Below are 8,738 nucleotides of genomic sequence, written 5' to 3'. Positions count from 1 at the left end.
GTCAAATCGAGAAAAACCGGTAAAAAAATTTTAAAAAAATATGTTATAGGTTTTTGGGGTCGCTGATTATGAACCTGGTGTCCGCTGACCTTTATCGCGTCATGTTCAAGGTCATAAGAAGGTCAAATCGAGAGAAAACGCTGGAAAAAAATATGTTATAGGTTTTCGATTTGACCTTCAAATGACCTTCAAATGACCTTGAACCTGAAGCGATAGAGTTCAACGGATGCCAGATTCGTAATTAGCGACTCCAAAAACCTATAACGTATTTTTTTGGATTTTTTTACCGTTTTCTCTCGATTTCACCTTCCAATGACCTTGAACTAGACGCGATAAAAGTCAAAGGACACCAGATTTGTATTCAGTCACCCCGAAAACCATAGTAAACCCGAGCTAACCTCAGAATACATGCTTAAGAGTGTCAAATCTCTCGAAAATACAGTTGGTGGGTAGTGGGGTTTCCTATATTTGTAGGGGGTGGGGGTGGCTGGGGGGTGGAGGGTAGTCCGTTTAGCGTGCAATCTACTCGGGATACTTATAAGATACTATCATGATTTTTTCAGATTTTTTGGTCCAAAAATAAATTAGGCCAAAAACCGGCCTTACCGACCCTCCCCCTTTAACTGTTTTGCAGAATTTTGTTGTTGTTTAACAATTAATTTCTTTTAACTATAAGGGAATTAATCTTTTTGCCGCAACTTTAACTGTGATTAAAGATTAATTTTTTATAGAAAATTAGACATGGTGGAAAATTAATTTATTTGAACCAAGTTCATGTATTTTATTAAAAATGCCTTTTGTTTTGTGCACAATTCAGCCTTTTGAATAAAAATGTAACCATTTTTTTTAAATTTATGTATTTTATTCAAGTTTTTTCCAAGAAAACTACTTGTTTTAGTTGAAAATTTAACTATTTATATTAAAAGTTAGTCAACTATTAATTAAAATTAATGTTATATTGCATGATTTTAGTATTAGCATTAATAATATACATCAACACTAATAATATACAACATCTTAGTTAAAAGAATACCCTTCAAAAAACGAAGAAATAAGTAAAGAATGAAGGTTCGCTCGCAAGTTTGAGCGCGCCTAGAGTGCGCGATTTTTGGTTCTCGCGCTTCGCGCTCGATCTTTGTGCATAGACTTTTAAAACTAAAGGTGAAAGCATCGACAACAGTACTTTGGTGATTGTGAATTCTCTTTTGTTAAAGCTCCTTCGGCTTTCGCGAAAACATTCTCATCACGTATCTCGTGCTTCGCCCTTGAGTTTATCCCTGAAATTTTACATAATTCCTACGAATGTATAGTATTATAATTGTTAACTGGCTTTGGTATTAAAACAGACGAAGTTTCATTGTCCCGTTAAAAAAATGCGCATTCTTGAAAACAAAAGTTATAAAAGGTTTTATTGCAACTTTTATCGTTTTTCCATCGAATGAATTTGCTGATTTCCAAAGTTTTCTTTATGATTTAAACTTTACACATACATTCTAATGAGCAGCCTTACCGTTTTTTAACTTCTACATTATGTATATATACATTTATATAAATTTTGTTGTTGAGGAAAATACATTAATATATTTGAGAAGATATAAAGTACTGTGACTATGTTGCATGAAAAACGTAAATTTTGGATTTTCCAATATTTTGTACGCTGCGAAATTTAAATTTTTGATTGATCAAGAAAATTAAAAAAGTTGTTATAATAATTTTTTCAAAAGTTATCATGCTCACAGAGAGACAGACATAAAGAAAGATATACAGACAGAAAAATTTGTAAAAACCTGTTTTTCGGAATCAGGGGGTCTTTAAAAAAAGGACCTTTTGACAAAACTAGTGGGGTAAAATTTTACACAAATCTAGTTACTTCTTTGATGAGAATGTATAAATGATTTATTTGTCATGAATAATTTTTTGATATATCTGTTGTTAGTTTTGAATGAAAAAATAGCATCGGAAACATTAAAAGTTAGATTTTTTGAAATCCCGCATACGAGACGAAAAATAAATTAAGACAAAATTTGTGATAAGAATGTTCCCATGCAGCGGAAGATTTTTTTTTACTTTTAATGATGTTTTTCATGATTGAAGCCAAAACTACGCATTCTATTTGAAAGTGGTTGATAAAAAAATTGTAGATCTTTTTCAAACACCTTCATGGATTTTTGAAGGTCATTTTTGTTTTTTTAAATGGAAAGCCCCTTTTTTCATCTGCAATCTATAGAGCGGAAAATTGGACGTTCAGGTAGGTGCCCAAGTCATAGGTCAATTGTAACTTTCAAGGTCAAATAGAGGTTATTTGAAATTAACAAAGTTTTCCAAGAGGTCAGTATAATTCTTCAAATAGATTTCGGCGAGGAATTCAATTGTGACCTTCATTTTGACCTTGAAGTAGACCTACATGGCTTTTTGAAAGTCAATTATGTTTTTTAAAATGGAAACACCCCTTTTTACATCTGCAATCTATAGAGCGGAAAATTGGATGTTCAGGTAGGTGCCCAAGTCATAGGTCAATTGTAACTTTCAAGGTCAGTTAGAGGTTATTTGAAATTAACAAAGTTTTCCAAGAGGTCAGTATAGTTTTTTAAATAGATTTCAGCCAGGAATTCAATGGTGACCTTCATTTTGACCTCGAAGTAGACCTACATGGCTTTCTGAAAGTCAACTTTGTTTTTTAAAATGGAAACACCCTTTTTTACATCTGCAGTCGATAGAGCGTAAACTTCTACGTTCAGGTACGTATCCAAGTCATAGGCCAATTGTAATGGTCAAGGTCAGTTAAACGTTACTTGAAATTAACAAAGTTTTTCAAGAGGTCAGTGTAATTCCTAAAGTAAATTTCAATGAGAAATTGATTGGTGAGCTCTGTATTGATCTTGGTTACAGCGTTTTGAATATTGTAAAATCATAAGAAAATTTTTCATTTAAAGTTCCAGGTGTTCTGGTGAGATTTCTGTTCCTCCCCGAAGATATACACAGTCCTATAACGTTTTTTGATACCTAAGTCAATACCTAAGGCGATACCATAAGTCCTATACCGTTTGTTCATACGAAAATTACGATTCGAAACTAAATTTACGTATTACGAGTACATACTTAGTATCTTTCGCTAAAAGATTATTATGGCGCAAGCTAAACTTTCGGAACGAAAAAGCGTATCTGTATTAATGATGCGTGGTTGGAGAGATCGAGTTTGATCTAATGATCAAGTTCGTTTGCTTTTTAATCGCACTTTTCGTAATGGAGAAGGTGTCTCAAAATCAATAATTGAAAGGACTGAGGAGATACAGATGGACATAGCCCAAGCATTTGTTGAAAACCCACACCTTATTTTACGTCGAGCTAGTGATGAGCGTGACGTTGTTCCTGAGACAGTGCAAAATATTTTAAAAAGCATTAATTTCCATCCTTACAGCGTTCATCTGGTACAAGAGCTCAATGAAGACGATCCTCATCGTCGGGTTGAATTTTCTGAAATAATGATGGACACAAATCCTGATTCGATAATGGAGAGTCACACGCAGTATTCACAAAAGATTAATGTTGGGGCCGGTATTCTGAATGATACTCGTACATTGATAGACCCTTTCTTCATCGATGATAATAGCAATGCCCGTGCATATAAAGAGCTTCTCAGAAACCTAATTGTACCAAGAATAAGGGAGATTACAGGCGATAATTTTTAAAATATTTGGTTACAGCACGACGGAGCAGCGGCTCATTACGGCAGGGAGTTTCGAGCATATTTGAATATTCGGTTCCCTCAAAGGTGGATTGGAAGAAGGGGTGAAATTGAGTGGCCTGCTAGATCTCCTGATCTGACGCCTCTCGACTATTTTCTATGGGGTTATTTAAAGAGCAGAGTATACTTAACGCAGCCGCAAAGCTTAGAAGAATTGCAGAATCGGTTTCTGCAACAGGCTACTTTGAATGATAGGTTTGGTCACGTGACTATCTCGTCACATGGCCTTAAAGCTTGTATGATAAGCTCTGTTTTAATCATTTAATTCAATGGATTTGAGTATAAAGTGTTCGATATTAAGTTTTTATACTACTTCCAGTTCATCAGGCCACGTTGTCCCGTAGAGATTCGTTCTTCTCTAGCTTCGATGCTCTTATTAGCGTTTTGAGAAATTTGCATACCCTGTTGCAGATTACTGATGTTCAAATCCTGGTTCAGCATAATTGTTTTCATTTGACCTAGAAAATTAATTTACTAGTTCATAAAAATATTTATTCCTTTGTCAATCGAAATTTTATTTTTTTTATGATACACACATATAAACACCCAGATGTTTGGATGAACTCCACCCAAGCGATGTTTTAGTTGGGAGCGAAAAGACTCCACTGAATTGTTTGTTCTAAAGGGAGAACCAAAAACACAAACGATGTAGGCCTTCCGTTTCCACTTTTTCACGAAATATTTCATAAATGTACAGATTTTGTCGCATTTTGATTATTCCCTAATCATTTTATCTGCCATCATTTAAAGAATTTCGACACCTTTCTCAAACATGAAGGCTGGTGCTACGGCCTGAAGTTTCGTAATAAAAACATAATTCCTTCTGTCTCCGCATCGTAAATATAGCTAAAAATCGTAAGACGAAACACTTCAAATTTGAACAGCAAACAGTTTTGGTCAAGACTTAAATTTGAAAGAAAAATAATACATAAATAACTACGTATAACTGAACACATTTCTGTATGCTTGCGCAGGCATATGCGTTATGTAGATAACAAATTGGACCAATTAAACTATTTCATTCAAATCCTTTTGTAATTTTATAGCACAAAGGTACTTAAGTTATTTATATTGAAAACGTTGAATTTTCTAATGATTGTAAAAATACATTCGAACCTAACCTTACATTTTAAGTACGTACATTTACTTTTTTCTTCAATGTGATTTTAACAAAATATCGTAAAATGTTGAATACTCTAGTAAAGGGATATATTTCATTGAACGTACATTAAACGTCTCTTTCAAGATAGTTAATAATCATACTAACTGTATAAGTGGCACTTTTCAACCAAAAAAATGTTTAAAGTTTTTAGCTACTTTTTATGAAACTATTTTTCATCAGCTATAGTCAAGTTAGTAAGATTTTATTTACATATAAGGTTATTGGCACATTTTTGTCAGATGGAGGTATTAGAAGGTCAACGATCTGGTGTCAAATTTACTGTCGAGGATACTTATACTATGCCTCGGAAAATTATATTAACTTCTTATGTAGTAAGCGAACTTCACAGCTAAGATGCGATGAAAAAGTGAAAGTTGAAGCCAATAAGATTGTGTATTGCGGAAGTAACAACCATCCACCTGATTACCCAGTAAGCACAAAATTTGTCGACGTCTTTACGACATCAATACGACATCTTTACGACAGTTTTACGACATCCTATGTCCATGTCGTTTTGCTGTCTTTACGATGCCGTAAAGAAATCGTCAGATCATGCGACTTATTTACGATATCGTGAAGACACCTTGACGAAATGGACATAGGATGTCGTAAAGTTATCGTAAAGATGTCGTAACGATGTCGTAAAGACGTCGCAAAACATTGCGAGCACTGGATATACACTTCCCGAACAAGCCACTGTTTTGGAGTCAATACTACACGAAAGTAGGACTACGGTGAAATCGTTTAAGAACAGTTTTGATGAAAATTGAGCGAAGTAAATTTAAAAAAGTTCCGATCATCTATTATTACTCATGTTTCTCATATAAATATAAATATTAGGGTGCTCCAAAAAATGCCTTTCGATCTATAGGACAAGGCACCCCTCAAAAGTTTCCATTTCTGGAGAAAGAAACTGCCAACGAAGTAAAACCATACTAATAATCGTTTCCAACTGGCAGTTGGGTCTCCTTATTATTCCTTTGTGATGTGATCACACGCGCCCATGATCCAACCCACACAAGGTCTAACCAAAGAACGTTTCATTTTCGACGCAATTACGCATACCAGCTCCGCGGCCATTTTGGTTATCATAGAAACACAAGGACGCTAAGTTGAATTTGAACGGCGACGGTTGCGACCCATTCAACACTGTCAGTCACTTCTTCAACATGGCGGCGTAGCTGGTATCGTTGCTGATTGGCCGCATTTTTTTTACTTGCGCGTGACCAGACCTTGTGGGTTGGATCATGTACGTGCCCATGGGAGTCGACCCAGTCCGGTGTAAAACGATTGGCACGAGATATGTTGAAAAGTCGCCGCTCTAAGAATTCTTTGCAGGCTCGTTCAACTTAATAAGTGAAAATGGCGAATTTTTAGAAGTTGGCGCCGGAGGTTGAGAGGCAGCGAGGGGATTCAAGTTAGTCCTCCTGCTAATCGCAGATGGCGCAAAGTGGTGTAAAAAGTGCGTGCGTCTGGTCCTGTCACCATATGAGACCATAACCGCAAAACGGTTTTTCGTGTGCCGGTATCACTTTAATGAAAAGGATTTCTTTAAAACGCAAACTGGTGTGGTTATAACATATTAAAAAAAACTTTATATCACAGGTCAACTCTGCTTGAGAAAAAATAAAAATTCATACGTATGCACATCCTAACTCGTCTCTTAATTATCTTTATCTACTTAAAATACAGAAATAAAAGTAAAATTAGGTAAATGAGAACCGTAAAATGAGAAATTGAATGATAATTATCTTTAATTTCTTGTTTTGCGTTTCTTGTTTTATTAATTTTGTCGTCATTCATCCTTTTTCCTTAAGGGCATGTGATACTTAGAAAATTGTCAATTTTACCAGTTTTAGGTTCCCTCGGCTTTTTTTTCTAGAATAATTAATATTTTGTCTTAAAAAATTGTGAAATGATAGTGAACACGCTAACGGACGTCCACACACAAATTTTTGTCGGTTAATTCAAAAAAGTTTGAATACTGCCCATGAATATCTAAACAATGTTTAATTGTTTAAATAGATGTAACTTATTTGAAAAATTATTTATTCCCAAACAGTGTAAAAAATAATCGTATTTTCTAATTTAAATGTAATAGTTGGCTATTGTTTGGAGTAGTAATTTTGTTTTAAAACATTATGTAATTATCTGAATAATTAATTATTGTTTATCTAACAAATCATTTTTTTTATATTACTTTAAAAAAATTAAACAAAATAAAATACATAAAATTATTTTTCCGAATGTGTAATATATACAAAAAATAAATGACCTATTTTTTAATTTGTTTAAATAACGATTGTTCCATAGATACTAAAAAATTGTATTTCCTTTATTAAACCTAATATTGAATGATTTTGAACAGTAAATTCTTTTAAAAACGTAATTTCATTGTTTAAACAATTTTTATTTGTTCAACCAGTTTTCTATTAAAAATGTAGATGAATAATATAAAAAATGACACATATAAATACTTTTATGAACATATGTATATATATATATATATATATATATATATACGAGGTGTGTTCAAAAATTAAGGTGACTTTTCAATTTTCGTGGGCTACGTACATTTAAGTTTTAAATTTTTTTGTTTTGTTGTGTTGTTACACTCGTCACGATCATATGTTCACAGTTTTGACTATATAGCTCTTGTTGTTTTTCTGGCAAAGGCGTAAAAGGTTAGAAGGGTTTGGTGTGCTCGGCGATTTTCTTGTTTCGAAAAAAATGGAGCAAAGAGTTTGCATTAAATTTTGTGTGAACAATGGAATCCAATGCTCTAAAACTCTTGAAATGTTGACAGTTGCATACGGTGAGTCTACTCTGAGTAAGAAAAATGTCTATAAGTGGTACACGCTGTTCCAAGAACGCCGACAGGATGTCGAAGACGAACCTCGTCCTGGACGTCCCAGCACGTCAACAACGGATGAAAACGTTCAACCAGTGGAAGAAATGGTGTTGAAAAATCGCCGAATTACCATCAGAGAAGTTGCTGAAGATGTTGGCATATCGGTTGGCTCATGCCATGCTATCTTTTCGGACGTTTTGGGCATGAGACGTGTGTCAGCAAAATTTGTTCCAAAACTGCTTAATTTTGATCAATAGATCCATCGCATGACCATCGTTCAGGAGATGTTGAATGAAGTCAAGTACGATCCTGATTTTTTCGAAAGGGTTATGACTGGAGATGAATCGTGGGTATCATTAACCACGTCGATCTTTTTGTATTTCTGTTCACTAGATACTCCGGGCGGGTGGGCCCGACCATCACAATACGTCACCCACACACACACACACACACGACAGTTAAGATACACGACTAGGTTGTCGTAAACCGTTAATTCACGCAACACATCTCCACATCACGTCGACTAAGTATAGTAGGTGCGCCGAACTAAGTGTTGCGTCGCGCATGTGGCGCATGTGGGTCATGTGGCGAGACAACTTAGCGATCCATATGGAAAACTCTATGTCGAGCGAGGGAGGGGGGGCAGGGAAAATCGCTACTCACTATGGAACACTAAAATTTGAGTGTGCCTTTACACTTTTAGTTGCGTAGCGTAGTCGGCACTCTAGGTGTATCTTCTGTGGCCTAGGCGCTAATTGTGGGTCCGGATGCAATAAGGGCACATACAATTTTTTCGTGCGAAAACGAAGTCCCCTGGAGGCTTTAGAAAAAATTTTCGAATTTTAATTTTCAAAAGATATATGTGGATGTAAAATGGGTTGCGCATCTTTTTTTCTCAAGACAAAAAGTTGTAACTTTTTTAGTTTAAAAATTAAAGCCAAAAAACTTACTTTTTTGAAAAAGTCGATTTTAATCCGTTT

This window comes from Belonocnema kinseyi, chromosome 9 (genome assembly GCF_010883055.1).
Source record: "Belonocnema kinseyi isolate 2016_QV_RU_SX_M_011 chromosome 9, B_treatae_v1, whole genome shotgun sequence".
In the NCBI taxonomy this organism is placed as follows: domain Eukaryota; kingdom Metazoa; phylum Arthropoda; class Insecta; order Hymenoptera; family Cynipidae; genus Belonocnema; species Belonocnema kinseyi.
This window is presented reverse-complemented; position numbering follows the sequence as displayed.